The sequence below is a fragment of the Lynx canadensis genome, chromosome A3 (genome assembly GCF_007474595.2).
Source record: "Lynx canadensis isolate LIC74 chromosome A3, mLynCan4.pri.v2, whole genome shotgun sequence".
In the NCBI taxonomy this organism is placed as follows: Eukaryota; Metazoa; Chordata; class Mammalia; order Carnivora; family Felidae; genus Lynx; species Lynx canadensis.
Window position 1 is genome coordinate 30,835,617 of NC_044305.1, and position 15,887 is coordinate 30,851,503.

Here is a 15,887-nt window from a genome sequence, read left to right on the forward strand (position 1 = left end):
AGGAGATAGTCCCCCTGCATTTCAGCTCCTTGGTATAGGGGCAGGAAGAAGTGTCGATGGCAAACAGGAAACCCCAACCCTATTGTGCCACACGAGGAAGGACACAAGAGTTGTGGGCTGGGACCCTGCCAAGTTCTAGAGATTGCAAGCGATTCCACCTCCTGGTTCCTGAACCTGAACTTGATCCTGTCCCAGACACAGGCAAAATTCAGGCTGCTTGGGAAGGAAATAGGGCACATTTTGCCTTCCACCTGCCTGCTTCATTCAATGAAAGGCCCACTTACTGGCCAGGACCGTGACCTCTCCGGGACCTGTTCACCCCACTGATCTTCCCCTCTCTGAATGCACTTCCTCTGTCCCCTTTTCCAGGCATTTAGGCCTCCAGTGACCCACCCACACAGCTCTCCCAATCACTCTGCTCAAGAAAGAGTCTGGCACCAAACACTGCCGAGGGACACAGGGTTAAGGTCAAGTGTCCCAAGTGTATGTACTGCACTTTCTCAGCTTTACATTTGACTGTGAATGAAAGGCTTTGCCAATCGCCACCTCAAAAGCCCGCTAAGCATCAAGAAAGGGCGAGTGAAAGGTATTTGGGAAGAGGCTGGCAGGTGGAAAGGGGCTTAGTGCAAGAGAACTAGCAGAACACTCGTCTCAGGAGGCACCTTGACACCTGTTTCCCCCACAAATCAGGAAAAGAACAATCACAATATTATCACCGTGCTAATAATAAAATACCAAATGTGAATAATAGACAGCTACCTTAAATGAGAGTTTACTATGGGCCACCTAGTATCTGCTTGGACCCGTCGAATCCCCACAACAACCCCATGAAGAAAGAAACCCTAATACCCGCATTTTGCAGATGAAGCCAAGGAGGCACAAAGACGCGAAGTAGCTTGTCCCAAAACACACAGCCAGGAAGAGACGGAGCTGGGGTCAAACGTCGGACTGTGTGGCGGAGAAGCTGAAGCCCTCGAGTTCTTGCCGAGAAAGCTTTCTCGAGGGGAAGGGGGAGAAAAGAGTTTTCAGCGACAAATCGGCTGACCCAGCCATATCCAGAGGGGTGGTTCTCACACTGGAGGGTGTACCCGAATCCCCTGGAGGGCTCATCACATACAGACTCCTTTCCCCCTCCCCCCAGTTTCCGATTCAGTACTTCTGGATGGGAGAATGTGCATTCCTCGCGGGCTCCCAAGTGATGCTGCCACTGCCGGTAACAAGGCTCTAGAAGCTTTATCTTATTCCTTACAAGAAAGAACCCATGGGGAAGGCTTTATTTTCACCGTTTTACAGATGAGGAAACAGAAGGTCCCAGAGGTTAGGCAACTTGTCCCAGGTCACAGAGCTGACAAGAAGCCCGGGGCTCCTTCTGTGGTACCCTGGCGAAACGCCAGACGTGGGGGGACGGGCTGAGCAGGACAGGCAGGGATAGGCTGGCTTTAGCGGCCAGCCACGGTGGGTCCAGGAGTCCTGGGGAGGGGAGGTAAGTGAGACAGACAAGCCATAGGTAAAGCAGACCCTGCGGGAGCCAGGGATGGAGACCTTGTCCAGGGACCTGGGCACCTGCAGTGTCACAGAACCACAGACCCTAAGTCACGTCTACCCTCTGTCTAAAGAATGAGCTAGCTTCACAGTCGTGGGTCCCACAGACCACCTGCTCCCCCAGCCCGGAAAAAGCCTAGGGGCCTGACTGATGACAGATACGAGGCCTTTGCTGACGGGAAACTTGGTTCCCATCCCAGGAGGCAGCCCCTACCTGCCTGTCCCACCGTCCAGATGAGCAGCTGAGACTCAAGCCATGCTGGGTTCCCCCCTCAGGCAGCTTGGTGTGCAAAGCCCCTGCTCTTTCCACGGTCGGCCAGCAGGGACCCCGGCCTGTTCTGCTCAGGCCTTCCGTGCACTGATCTGAGTCCCCAGCGCGGTCGGGGCAGATATGAGGAAATGGTCCTGGGACTCCTGCCAGAAGGGCCTGCCTCCCACTCCACACCAGCGGGCGGGTGGCCAGGTGAGTGACCTGGAAAGTCACCACGGGTACTCACCCAAACAATCACCTCGCAGGCCCGGATGAGCAACTACTTGTTTATAGGAAAGTCCCACCGGCGTCCACGAGCTTTTGACCTTCTGGATGGATGTTTAGGAGGAAATCCAAAGGCCCTTAGGCTCCCATCAGAGAACCAGGGTGTTGGAGCAGGACGGAAAAAAAAGGCACTAAGGAAGTAAAAAAACGCACGCACGCGTGTGTGTAGAATTTAGACTCTGGCTCGGAGAAACTAAAGACTTAGAAATCTAACCCTCCAATCTGACAGACCTGCCGAGGAAGGGCCTGGTTGCATCCACCTCCCTAAAGCAGCACCTTCGTCATCTTTAACCAGAAGGGCCTCGCCAAGATTACCCCCTTCAGGGGCTAAACTCCAACAACTTGGGAAACTCTCTATGGCTGACTTGGCCTGAGGAAAAGAACGGGAAGTTGGTGGAGGAAAGAAACACTGGCCCTAACCAGGCAAATAAGACAGCATTTCTTGACCTGCATCTCTCAGAACCAAGAGCTATTTTATAGGGTAGCTTAATGTTGTACCTCGGGAAGGGTGAATTAGGCTTTCCTCCAGCCCAATAATGATGGGGTTTAGGTGGAGCCCCGACCCACGGGGAGGGCCCAAGGTCTGGATGAGTCCTTGCCTTGGGGCCCCCACTCGCTATCTGTGGTTAGCATCTCGGCTCTGCGGGGACGTGCTGACCGATCTGGGCAGGTGAGGAGGGGCTGCCTTCAGTTCTCTGTTTCTGACAAGCACAGGTTTCTTTCTGGCCACTCTTCCTGTTTACTGAGTGATTTCTCTGAGACCCATCTGTGACCTCACTTCCCCTTCCTCAGGGAACCCCAGCAGTTTTTCCTTTTTTGGTGCTCTAGGCTAAGATTCTGAGTTTTGTGTGCAGAGATCTTGGGGTTTCTGCTCCTGGCTACCCGGGGCCAGGATTGGAAACCCAAGAGCCAGAAGGGTGGGCCTCCTTCACCCCACCCACCCCCCAAGCTGGGCAGGTTCCTTGCACTTCAGAAGCAGTAAGGAAGGGACAGCAAAGGAAGAATCCAATGTGTGCTGGGCCCTCCCTGGGGGCAGCCATGGTGGGGCATCTTACATCCACCTTCCTTTAACCCCCTAAACCTCCTGTGCGTGTGGAAAAATTCACTCTCACGCAGCAGATCTCAGACCCGTCCAACTACCAGGAGAGATGGCTCATCTGGGGGTTTCCAGAACATTTCCAGGAGGCTGAGGGGAAGTTTTCCACAAAACCACATTCACACCCTCTTCTGCCTGCCCTACAACCAGCCAAATGACCCTAAAGAAAAATCAACAGCATGAAAAACAGGACTTCTCCTCAAAATGGGCTTCAAAGGCCATCTCTGTAAAATCTTTACAGAGATTCCCCGACTGTCTAGGATTAAAAGAGCAGCCTCCCACGGGGCAGAGAGGGAACAGACAGGGCCAGGTAAAGAAACTTCCAGAGTCCAGTGGGCAAGTCTGTCCTTACCAGACCTACATCCTATGGCTAACCCCCTGGAGAGCCTGACAGGCCCTTCCGGGAGCTCACTTACCAAGAAAGTTCAAGCTTTTCCCACAGAACAAGGTGTTCCAGAGAAAAGCCACGTGATCCACTCCCGTGACGCCTGAACACGTGACCTGGTTTCCCAATTCTGGGTCCTGAAGCTTCCCGACCCCCTCTTACCTCAGACTCAACCTGAAGCTGAAGCATACACACCATCTCTGCTGTTCCCCACCCCACTATACCATGTGCCTGATTATCTTGTCACAGGCATTAAGAAAGTAATCCTTATCCCAAATGTCTGTATGACCAGCTGTAAGATCCCGTATGGAGCTTTAGGAAGAGGACACCGACTATCTAAGGCTACCACCCGTGTCTCCAGAGCACTTGGGGCCTCATGGACCCCCACCAACTAAAGTCCTCCCTGCATGCCAGGCAGGTCACCCTGCCTGTGGACAGAACATTCAGCAGCCATAACCACAACCACCATGGTGGGCACTGAGCGGGTCAAGTTGAGCCTCAGAGCCTGGAACACACAAAGGATGCTTGAAACTGAAATGGGGAGCATCTCATTCTCAATCTTCAAGGAAGATGGCCTCAACAACTCACCTCCACCTGGTTTGGACCTCACTCACTACAGGACAGCTCTTACGTTCAAGGCACAGTGAACCCCAAGACTGTAAGTGGAATAGGGGCTGTGGGGGGCTTGAGGGTAAGGAGTGGGAAGCTAATGTTCAATGGGTACAGAGTCTTTGTGTGGGATGATGGAAAAGTCCTGGAAATGGATACTGGTGATGGTTGGATAACAATGGGAATGCACTTAATGTCACTGCTGTTGTCTGAATGTTTATGTCCGTCCACATTCACATGTTGAAATCCTAACCCAAAATGTGATGGTATATGGGGCGCCTGGGTGGCTCAGTCGGTTAAACGTCCGACTCCGGCTCAGGTCATGATTGCACCATCCGGCCCGTGAGTTTGAGCCCCGCGTTGGACTCTGTGCTGACAGCTCAAAGCCTGGAACCTGCTTCGAAGTCTGTATCTCCCTCTCTCTCTCTGCCCCTCCTCCACTCACGCTCTGTCTCTGTCTCTCTCAAAAATAAATAGACATTTTTTTAAAAACTTAAAAAAAAAAACACGTGATGGGATGAGGAAATGGGGCCTTTGGGTATGATTCATAGGGGTGACTCCACCCTCATGAATGGGATTGGCACCCCCATAAAAGAGATCTCATGGAGCCCCCCCATCCTTTCTGCCATGTGAAGGTATAATGCAAAGTCAGAGACCTGGAAAAGGCTCTCACCCGCCCATGCTGACACCCTGACCTTGGACTTCCAGCCTCCAGAACCATGAGAAACACATTTCTGTAGTTTTTAAGTCACTCAGTCGGTGACATCACGTTACAACGAACCCAACGGGCTAGACAGCCCCTGAACTGTACATTTAAAAGGGATAAAAGGGGTAGATTTTATATTATGTATCTTTTACCATAATTAAAAATAAAAAATATAAATATTTAACTTAAAAAAAGACTAAGATCAGGGGCGTGTGGGTGGCTCAGCCGGTTAAGCGTCTGACTCTTGATTTCGGCTCAGGTCATGATCTCGCAGTCATGAGATCGAGCCCCACGTCGATGCTTGGGATTCTGTCTCTCTCCCTCTCTCTCTGCCCCTTCCCCACTCACGCTTTCCCTCGCTCTCAAAATAAATAAATATATTTTTTTTAAAGACGAAGATCAGTATCTCCCCAAATTTCACCAGAGACAATCACTATGAACATTTTGCCATACATCCTTCCAGAGACAAATATAAAACAGAGGGTATGATACATTTTACAAATAGCGCAGTTCAGTAACCTGCTTTTTAGAAATATATTTTTCCACAGGAATAGATGCACATCTGTACCCTGTATTTTCTGTGGCCACACAGTAATCCAGCGTATAGATATGCGGGTCTTCCCTTCCATCCAGAAGTCGAGCGTTCCTGTGAAACTTTTGTGAGCCCAAGTGGTATAAAGCGAAGAAGCAATTCCCATGAATTTGTATGGAAAAATGTTTTAGCACTCCTAGACCCCAAAAAGAACTCAGGCTTTTCCGACACCTCAGGCCACATCTTGCTAACGGATACACAAAATAAATTGAAACAAGCACAGGTGCTCACAACCCCAGTTCAAAGCTCTGAGGCTCGATGCCGACATGCTGAGTGTTGGGCCCAGGGAAGGAGCCTGGCAGGACCACTCTCAGGGCTCAGGTTGTACGTAGCCTCTACATTAGTTTGTGCAGAACAAACACTGAAGGCTATTTCTGCTTTTCGCCTATTTTCATAAAAGTGAAAATCCCCTTCAGATTTCTTTCTGTTAGAAAAAAACAGGTACAAAGGTAGATCTTTCATAAAAGCCAAGCAGCATAAAGGCAAAGAACTTTCAAAAAGCGAGGGATACCTTGTACCATAAGAACAAGCTTCCTTTTGTTGGGATTTAGTCTCCATTTTGGTGGTGGTTATTATTACAAATAATGGTGCAAGGGACATCCCTGTGCACGTATTTTCCTGCACCTGTCCAATTATACCCTTAGGGTAAGACCTCCTACCAGTGGCATTGCTGAGTCAGGGACTCCCTCAAGAGGACTGTCAACCGAGACTTAGGAGTAAAACCGCACCAGGGATGCTGGATTCTGTCATACGAAAGTCTCCTTCTCCATGTGGACTTCTCTTGGCTTTCACTTGGAGGTCTGTGACATTGCACTGTGGTTCAGGAAAGTGGGGACAGTCTTCCAAAAGACACCAGCTCCTCTCTCCCCACCACCCAGGCCTCCTCAGGGGACCCGCCATGCCTGTGTCATGAAGAGAAATGGGTACACAAGGAAGGCTGAAAGTGGCTGGGCTAATCTCTACTGAATTCCCTTTTGCCAGCAGGGAAGACCATGGCAAAAGGCTCTAACAGGGCCCAGTGCTGAGTGCCCTGTGGTGCGCAATAGAAGTATGGACGCATGAAAGATTCTCCTTTGTGAAAGGTTTTGTTTTTGAGTGGACGCAAGAAGAATGCAGTGGACTCTTCCTAAAGAGACCCAGGGGCAGAAGGATCTAGTGGAAACATCTAACTCTTTACCCCGGAGATGGGGAAACTGAGGCCCCGAAAGACAACAGCATAAACATTTCAATAGTCTTTGAGTAAACCCCAGAAGCATCTCACACAGAGTGATTCAGCCGGCTGTTCAAGGGCAGAGCTTGAACATACCCCGAATTGTGGACGCCTCGTACAATTCTTACCCTCCTTACTTGGTATACAAAATTGAAAATTAAGATCACTGAGGCCACATCCCAGCTCGGTCATGGTCAGCTACGAACTGGAGCTGCTCCTACTGGCTCTCAAGGGCTGACTACGTACATCTCTTCCTGATTTAGTGTTCACGGCGCCATGTTGGTAACTTGAAATCAGCCGCGGTGGAAATACTTACACTATAGAAATCAACAAATACTACAAAGCAGGGCTTCCCCCCAACCTCTAGAGAGTCAGTTTTCAAAATGTATCACTGGTCACAGCTTAGGTGTGAAAGCCATGAGCAGATGAGCTCAGTTTCCTCTCCTCGCCTAAGGATAGCTTATTTCCAAAGCATTGGCCATTCATGGGCCATCATAATACCCGCTCCCAAATCCACCATGGCCGCTTCTATATTAATCAATGAGCAGCAAATGTCTGCCTGAATGCCTGCTCTGCGCCAGGCTCCTGTCTGAATGCACATCACAATATCACCGTGAGACAGTTGCAGTTTCCATCTTACAGTTAGGGAAACTGAGGCTCAGAGACTTTAAAATACTGTTTACATTTACCGGTAAATGACTGCGAACTAAATCCTATCCTGGGTTGGTTTCCCCTGGAAGTTGACCCTCAAACAAGAATCTGAGTGCAAGTGGAAGAGGGCTGGGAAAGTGAGACAGGGAAGGGACAGCAGCCAGTGAAGGGAGCCAGTTACTAGGCAACTCTGACGGCACAGCACGTGCCCCTAAGTCACCCCAGCAGAGATGTGAGGGAATTGGGGTATTTATCACCTTCTCTCGTCAGTCACTGGTTGAGGCCAACGGAACATGGGAAGGATGCTGACAGCATCTATTACATTGCCAGGTATCATGCAGCCAAAAATGTTAAAACCACATTCAAACTCCAAATCCAATATTCTGCATTATTCTTTTAGAAATGAGCAGTTAGGGGCGCCTGGGTGGCTCAGTCGGTTAAGCATCCGACTTCGGCTCAGGCCATGATCTCATGGTTCCTGAGATCGAGCCCCACGTCTGGTTTTGTGCTGACAGCTCAGAGCCTGGAGCCTGCTTCGGATTCTGTGTCTCCCTCTCTCTCTGCCCCTCCCCTCCCTCTCTCTCTAAAATAAACAATAAAAAAAATAAAAATGAGCACTTAATCTAACAAACACAAAATCTCACAATCTAACAAAAAACAAAATCTCACAAATCTAACTGAGTGCCCAGTATGGGTAAAGCACCATGCTGGTCAACTAAACCTATCTTGCCAAATCACTTGGGGTTGAGATGCCCAAGGACAGCACAAGGTAGCTTCTTGTCAAGTTTTATCAATGGAATGAATAGGCAAAGTCCTTCTAAGTCACTTTGTTCATCCCACGGGAATTAGCCAAGAGCCCCTCCCCACCCTCCTACTTCTGGGAAAGGTTTCCTTCCCTGATTCAGCCACAGCTGACTTGGGCAGGAGTTCTGCATCCTCAAGCTGTCGTCCCAAGCAGCCGTGCAACCTGTGATTACAGGCTCCAGAGTCTGCCTGCCATCCCAGGGCTGATCAAAAATGACCCACTGGACGCCCCACTGGCCAAGTCTGGAGGACGTCCCTGTTTACTGTGCCCGCTTCCCTCCATTCTCACACAGACATCTCCTCCAGGGGAACCCGGAGGCAGGCCAAAGAAATGAAACCAGCAATCACAGGCCTGTGGGAGCTCACCCCACCTTAAGGACTTATTTAAAATTCTTCTGGAGATGCGGGGAGGTGCTTAAATAGGGCAGTGGGTCATTAGGGTAAATCACTGGACCCTACTGTAAAGAGTGGTGGCAGAAGCAGGGAGGTGGCAGAAAGGGACCGCCGCCCCAGTTCTGTAAACCGCGTGGTCGCAGCTCTCAGCAACTGTCTTGAAGACAGAGAGACTGGACGTCTTCTGTTCCGAGCACACTGCGGAGACCTGCCCAGCTTCTCACCCTGGGGGAGAGAAGGAGACACAAGGCAAATCCCAGTCCATTTCCTAGCCTCTCAGCAGAATTTGCTGGCAATCTCGTCCTGCCTCCACACTCCCTCCCGGTGAGGACGCTTCCTGCCCGAGTACCCGGGGAGGACCGAAGGCAAGAATCAGGCCAACGTTCTTTTGTGCTTTGGGACAGCCTTTGGCACTCCAGCGGAGGTGCCAGGATGTGCGGTCCTGGGCACGGCTCCAGCCAACTCTCTCGGCCATTCCTAAGCAGCTCACGCACGGAAGGCAGACACGAAGCTTGGCTCTGGGGCCCCGGAAAACAGACGAAGAAATCAAAGCAAAACCAGTGGGTGACTGACAGGCCCCAGGTAGGACAGCGCATCTGAGAACAGGGGGGGTTGAGGGACTGAGAAGAAGGTCGTATACCACTCCTAACTAACTTCCAAGACAACACAAACTGGAGAGAGGTCCTGGAGCCCCAAACAGAAGCAGTGCAGACATGCAGAGAGGCAGGCGGGCTCTGGAGCCCCCGTGGCAGAATGAGACCCCCTCGGGAAGGTGGGGATGCTGCCAGGGGAGGAACACAAGCACAGGTGCACATGCCCTGGCCCACGCAGTCAGGTGCAGAGGGCACACACCCCACCTTTCCCTGGAGGGGGGCAGGCCTGGGGGCTCCAGGTCCCCCGGCCTCCTTTCAGCCCGGCTACCCGAAGATACCCCTCATTTTAACCGATCTCACCAGCACAAAAATAAGGGCAAGGAACATGGGATATATCTGGGCTACCCGCCCCCCACCCCACCGCTAGATGATCCTGCCTCTCAGTACGGCACCCCTGCTCTCCTGTCTTCTGAAGGAGGGGCAGGACTCCCCGCTCAGCGTCCCCAGCACAGAGAATCCCCAACTGTCCCAGCCCACCCTCCCAGGTGCCCAGGCAGGCTGTATCTACGGCTTCCTCTCCTTCTTCCAGGGCAAGAACTATCTGCCATCTTTCCCAACCTACCCCACCTCTCCGAGCTCAGCCACCAACTGAGGCCTTCTTGTAGCCTCCCACGGCCCAGCAGGCTGCGGCCGTTCCCAGGCGTCAGGCTGCCTGATCCAGAGCAGAAAGCTGGTGCCCACCCTCACTTTGCCACTCCAGGGTCGCTGCTCCCAGGCTGACTCCACGCTTAGTCCCTGGGACACTGCATTTGGACACAAGCTAAAAACAAAACAAAAACAAAAATAACCCTCAAAATAACCCATATCTCTTAGCGGTGAGAACTTTCTTTAATTCCTCAGACCACCTGCAGAAAAAGTTCCCAGGAAATAAATGTGGATTGATAAGTAAAATAAATCCAACCCCAGATTCCTCCTCCAGATGCTCTGGCAAGAAGGCCCCTGGCTCTGAATCACAGCTGTTTAAAAGAATCATTGTTTCTAATTCTTTCCTCCCATTGTACCAAGATCAACTGTGGCAGGAACAGAGTCTCACTCCAGGATGAACTGTTATTTGTCAGCTCACTGGTTCAAACTTTCATTCATCACATTAAGGTACTTACTATAAACCTGGCCAGCACTAGTCACAGCCTCTCTCCTCTGGGAGAACCCGGATTCCGGACACCTGGGAAGCCTAGCGCTCAGCTCCTGCTGTCACTGAGGCGCAGAGGTGCTGTGAACAACCCAGCACCCACAGAGAGCCCCAGAGTAAGATGGAGCCCTCTGTCTCCCCGCCCGGCCACCTCGCCTCTCTGTGCTGTCCCCAGGGCTTTCCCAGCTTAAGAGCTGAATGCAAAGCAGGCGCCCGAAATGCAGAAGTACCCGGGTCGCCCAAGGCACCTGCCTCTCTCGGGCGAGAGGGAACGCGAAGCCGCGGTCCCCAACGACCTCAGCACTAGCTCCGCAGGCGGGCGGGGAGACCGCAAAGGGGAAGTGCCACGAGGACCGAGGGCCCCGGGCCCCTGCGCCCTCCCGGAGGAGCCTCGGGCGCGCCGCCCACCCGCGCTGGGTGTTGGAACCCGCCTCTGGGGAACCGTCCGTTGGGCAGGGAAGATGGGGACCGGGCTGGGGTCGGGCACTCCCAGCGCTGTCCGGGCCTGCCAGCCTTGCACCTGCTGCCCGGCCCCAGCTCACCACGGAGTCCCGGGGCCCCGAAGAAGGGGTGGGGGCGCCTTCCTGTCGCCGCCCCTGGCGCGGAGAGAAGGAAGGACCCCCAGGGGTCTCGGGGAAAGACGAGCTTGGGACCACAACTTTCTCCGACCAGAAGGTGGGCGTGCAGGGGTTGGCGCCCACGCGGCCCCCGGGGAGTCCGCACGCCCAGGAACCCCGGCGGTCGGGGGAGGAGGGAGGAGACCAGGGCAGCCTAGGACTGAGGCGCTGACCTGGACCCGGCTGGGAACACCGCGGGAAAACTTTCGGCGAGGCTGGAGGGAGGCGGGGGAGAGAGGACCGGCCCGCGCCCGGCACCTTGCGCCCCGCATCCCGCGCCCGCTGCCCCGCGCCCCGAGCCTTGCCTGCGTCCCCAGCCGGCTGCATCGCCCGCGGAGTTGAAAAGTGGGGGTGCCTCGGCGGGGGCGGGGGCGTTGCTCCAGCGCGCGCCTGGGTCAGCGATCCGCGGGCCCGGCTCAAATCCAGTCGGGCAGCGCAGGCGGCGGCCGCGCGATTGGGGGTCGAGCGCCCCGCCCTCCTCGCCTCCCCTCCGCCCCTCCCGCCCCCCTGCCTTTATCCGTCCCTACCGCGTCGGATCGGCCTCTCTCCCCGCCTTTCTCTAGCTCTCCATCTCTCCCCCGCCCCTCTTCCCTCGCCTTTCTTCCTCCCCTCCTCTCCCGCCGTCCCTCCCTCCTCCCTCCTCCCCTCCCCCTGGGGGGCGGAGCTTCTCCCCTCCCTCCCAGACAATGCTGGAGCTGCGCGTCCCCTCCTTCCCAGCTTGAGAGTCGGGGCTCCGGCTGCCGGCGTCTCTTCCGGGCTGGGGGTGGGGGCGACAGGGAGGGGGTAGGAGTGCAGGGGTGGGGAGGATGGGCTGGCTTCCCTCACCCCGTTCGGCCGCCGCCCTCTTCAAGCCGGATGGAATCTCGGCCCGAGCCCCTTGGCTCGCCCTGCGCTTGTGACAGCCACTCCCAGGGAACAGTCACGCTGCCCCTCAGAGCCCACCTCGAGCGCCCCGGATTCCCCAGAGGATGTGGGAATCATTTTCTAACCCTCCCACTCCCTTATTCCAAAAAGGGTTTGAGCTGAGCAGGGGCTAAGCAAGGCCCCTTCGACTGACGGGTGGGCAGACGTGACGGTGAAGGAGGCCAAGTTTCTTTGTCCACCTCTCACCTCCCTCTCTCATCCATCCCTGGACTTCCTGGGGCTCTCAGCACCCCAGCTGCGGGGCCCCTTTTCTGTTCCCTTCCTCTTATCATAATTCTCCCCCCACATACAAACCTCACCCCTGCAGGGTGAGTCTCCGTGCCAAAAAAGGGGGCCTGATGGTTAATGGGGAGCCAACCCCAGGGTACAGCCGGCTCTGCCCTCCTGGAAGCCAAGCATTCTTCACTAAATTCATTGTTTGGATCTTGGAATGTGTCTCCCTTAGAAACAATGTTATAAATGGTGATGTGCTTCCCAGCCCAGCCACAAAAGCCTTTGAACCCAAAATGCAGCTGTAGGGTGGTGCTCAAAACTGTGTCAGCTACCCTGGAACAAGGAGGCCACTGATCAGCGTTTTCTGGAGGGGGAAAAAAAAAATTATCTATTTGTACTATCCCCTTGACCTATAAACACAAAGCTCTCCCATTAATATCCTCCCCTACCCCTCAGCCGGAACTCTGTACTGGCAAGCTTCTTTGGTTTGCAGGTTAACATGAACACCATGGGGGGGGGGGGGGGGAATGTATTGAGGACATGGCGCTCGCTCTATGACCTCGAGGTCAGAACTGCAGGGAAGAGCTCTGTTAGAGGCAAATCCAGAGCCTGGAGGGCTCCCAGGAACCCAAAAGTCTTTTCTAAGGGGCCAGCTCTTCCCTTCCATCGTAGACTGGCCTTCCCTGCACCCCAGGCACATGACAGAGGGTGCCCCCATTTCCAGCAGGAGGGGCTGGAGCTCCCCGCCTGGTGAAGCTACAGACCAGTAGTCTCTTCGACTCCAGTCTCCCAAGAGAGCAGTTCATTGGCCCAGCTTGGGTCAGGTGACCACTCTATGACCAATCAACTGGGGTGCGGGACTCCTAGTGCACAAATTGGACTGCCATGTTCCCCGCCCCCAGGCTCTGTTTACAACACAATCCAGGGGTGCTTGGGTGGCCCAGTGGGTTAAGCTTCTGGCCAGGGGTTGGTGCGTTCCAGCCCAGCGTTGGGCTCTGCTGAAGGCTTGGAGCCTGGAGCCGGCTTCCAATTCTGTGTCTCCTTCTCTCTCTGCCCTTCCCTGGCTCACTCTCTCTCTCTGAAAAATAAACATTAAAAAAAAATTAAAACACAATCCATTCCCGTCTACTTGTATTTTCACCTTGGTGAATAAATTGATTCAGTAGTTCAAGATACCAGAAAACATGTTTTTCCCCCCCCATCAGTTTCCCCACACAAAAGCCAAAGAAGAGAAAGGAATATGTTCTTATCCTTCCAGGTGGTGTAGGGACAATACCGCTGTAACAGGCTTAATACTTTGCAGATATTAAACTGACACATGTTTTCTTGCCACCATCCACCTCTGGGGACTGGACCAAGAGACACATGGCCCCAGGGAAGCAGCAGATAAGCTTGTCTAGAACCCATTCTCCATTAGAAGTACAGTGTAAGCAACAGGTACAATGAAAACTTTCTAGCTATATTAAAAATAGTAAAAAAAAAAAAAAAAAAACAGTGAAATTAATTTTAATATATCTCATTTAACCCAATGTATTCAAAATATAATTTCAACATGTAAGCAATCTAAGGACATTATTCATGAGGTATGTTACATTCTATTGCTGCACGAAGACTGAAATCGGGTGTGTATTTACACTTCAGCACATCTCAGTTCAGATGTTACATTTTTATCAAAAAAACTTGATCTGTATTTAGGTTTTATAAAATTTCTATCTGAAAAAGTAGAGTCACATACCCGGGTTGTTCCAAAGATACTTTAAAGTTACCCAGTAACGGGGGTGCTTGGGTGGCTCAGTCAGTTGAGTGTCAGACTCTTGATTTAAGGCTCAGGTCACGATCCCAGGGTGGTGGGAAGGAGCCCCGCTCTGGGCACAGAGCCTGCTTAAGATTCTCTCTCTCTCCCTCTGCCCCTACTGTGTGCATGCCTTCTCTCTCTCTCTCTTAAAAAAAAAAGTGTTTAAATAAATAAAGTTACCCAATCACTGAATTTAGTAGTATCAGTTTAAAATTTTTTTCTTAATGTTTATATTTATTTTTGAGACAGAGAGAGGCAGAGCATGAGCAGGGAAGGGGCAGAGAGACAGTAAGAAACAGAATCCAAAGCAGGCTCCAGGCTCTGAGCCGTCAGCACAGAGCCCAACGTGGGGCTTGAACCCACGAATTGTGAGATCATGACCTGAGCTGAAGTCAGACGCTCAACTGACTGAGCCACCCAGGTGCCCTGAGTAGTATCAGTTTTTCAATTTTAATTTTCATTAATGAAGATTAAATGAACTTAAAATTTAGCTCTTCAGGGGCACTAGATATGTTTCAAGTGCTCAATGGCCACATGTAGCTTGTGGCTACCATATAGGCACAGTGCAAGTTTAGAGAGCGAGGAAGCCACTGATGAAGTCAGAGTCTCAAAGGTGACTTCCCTCTTCTCTTTAGCAAACCAGTGGCAGGAATGTCAAGCATGGCCAGAGAGAAAATGATTTTCCAAATTCCTTATGTCCCCGTTGAATATCTCAAGAGGCAGGCTTTGCCGCTAGATGAGAGGTCTACCAAATGCCCGGGGAGAAGGAAGTTATGCAGAGAAGAAAAGAAGTCCCAAGGCCCACTCTTGTGTTCCCAGTGGATTCTAGGAGAAGAGAGAAAGAAGTAGGACAGACAGCTGGAAGGAAAGGTTACATCTTCCCTGAATGTGACCTTTGACCAGAGTGAGGAGGTATGTCCCTGGGTTAAGGGAAGTTCCGGGATTGAATAGAGGGGTTGGCACCATGGGCTGCCCACCTCCTTCTCCCCTGTTCTGAGGCACTGACCTAAGAGAGGGGGCTGCCTCATTAAAGTCAACTTAGTGGATCACCATGGTCATACAGAGATAGGGCCTGGGTTTAGCTTTCTGGAGTCACCCCCCCCCCAAATTCCTTTGTGGCACCCACATGATGCAGAAATTCCCACCTACTCTCCAGCACCAGGGGCCTCCGAAGGAGACTAACTTGTGCGACACAAGCTTCCCATAGGGACGTCTTAGTTTGAGTTCTCTCAAAAACACAACCTGAGATCAGGACTTGGGTGCAGGTCACTTGCTTGGAGTTGATCCCAGAAAGCAGGAAAACGAGACAGGAAGGGAGGAAAAGCTCATAAAGGGTGTACAGCTGGGGCTCCATTCCTCTGGGGACCCTCTGAGGAACTGTGTAGAATGTGCCTCAGAACTGTCCTCTCTGAAGGTCAGGGGTCTGGGACATTTATCTCATCTCCCACCAGTTGAGGATTACTCCCAGGAAAGCTTACTTCTTCTTACTTCCTGGTTGTATGGACGCCTTTGGCCTCAAGGAAACATCTGAGGCAGAAAAGCAGGAGCCACTGCCTTGAGGTGCGATGAGTCATTGTGCCTGAAGCCGCCCACCTCCCCTATGCTGGGGTGAGAGGTGGGCTGAGGGATGTAACACAGAATACACAAATCATCTGTTCTAAGACCCAGCATGGAGAGGGGAGAGTTGACCCCGGAGCTGGCGGGAGGACATGATGGGCACTCAGAGGAAACATTGGTGAGGCCTGAGTTAACATCGTTGGGGAGGTTGGGGAGCACCGCAGAGCTCTGAATGAGCGTGAAGCACCCAGACCGTGAGGTACACAAGCCACAGACATGCAAACACTCAGGAATGGGGCCATCACCCCTCAGCATTCTGCTTTTAAGGGATGATCTGCAGCAGGCCCTCGAGACCCAGAGGCATCACCTCACATGCCACCACAGGAAGAACTTGGAGAGTCTGAGGAAACCGGAGAGACTGAATTATTGCCTCAGACTCCATTTTTTCCCCTCTGCTATCCAGGAGGTGAGACCCT

At 52.5% G+C, this 15,887-nt stretch overlaps 1 protein-coding gene across 7 annotated transcripts in view; it reads right to left on the minus strand.

Moving 5' to 3' along the window:
* Window positions 1-11,391, minus strand: part of RASSF2 (Ras association domain family member 2) — a 46,662-nt gene extending 35,271 nt beyond the window's left edge. The window contains exons 1-2 of one of the 7 annotated variants that reach the window (XM_030310022.1): window positions 2,576-2,810; window positions 2,040-2,208 (exon numbers count right to left, since the gene is read on the minus strand). The gene's annotated coding sequence lies outside the window, so the exon portion shown is untranslated. The other 6 variants (XR_003967665.1, XM_030310025.1, XM_030310023.1 and 3 more) reach the window with 6 other exon arrangements.
* Between the last annotated feature and the right edge of the window lie 4,496 nt (window positions 11,392-15,887).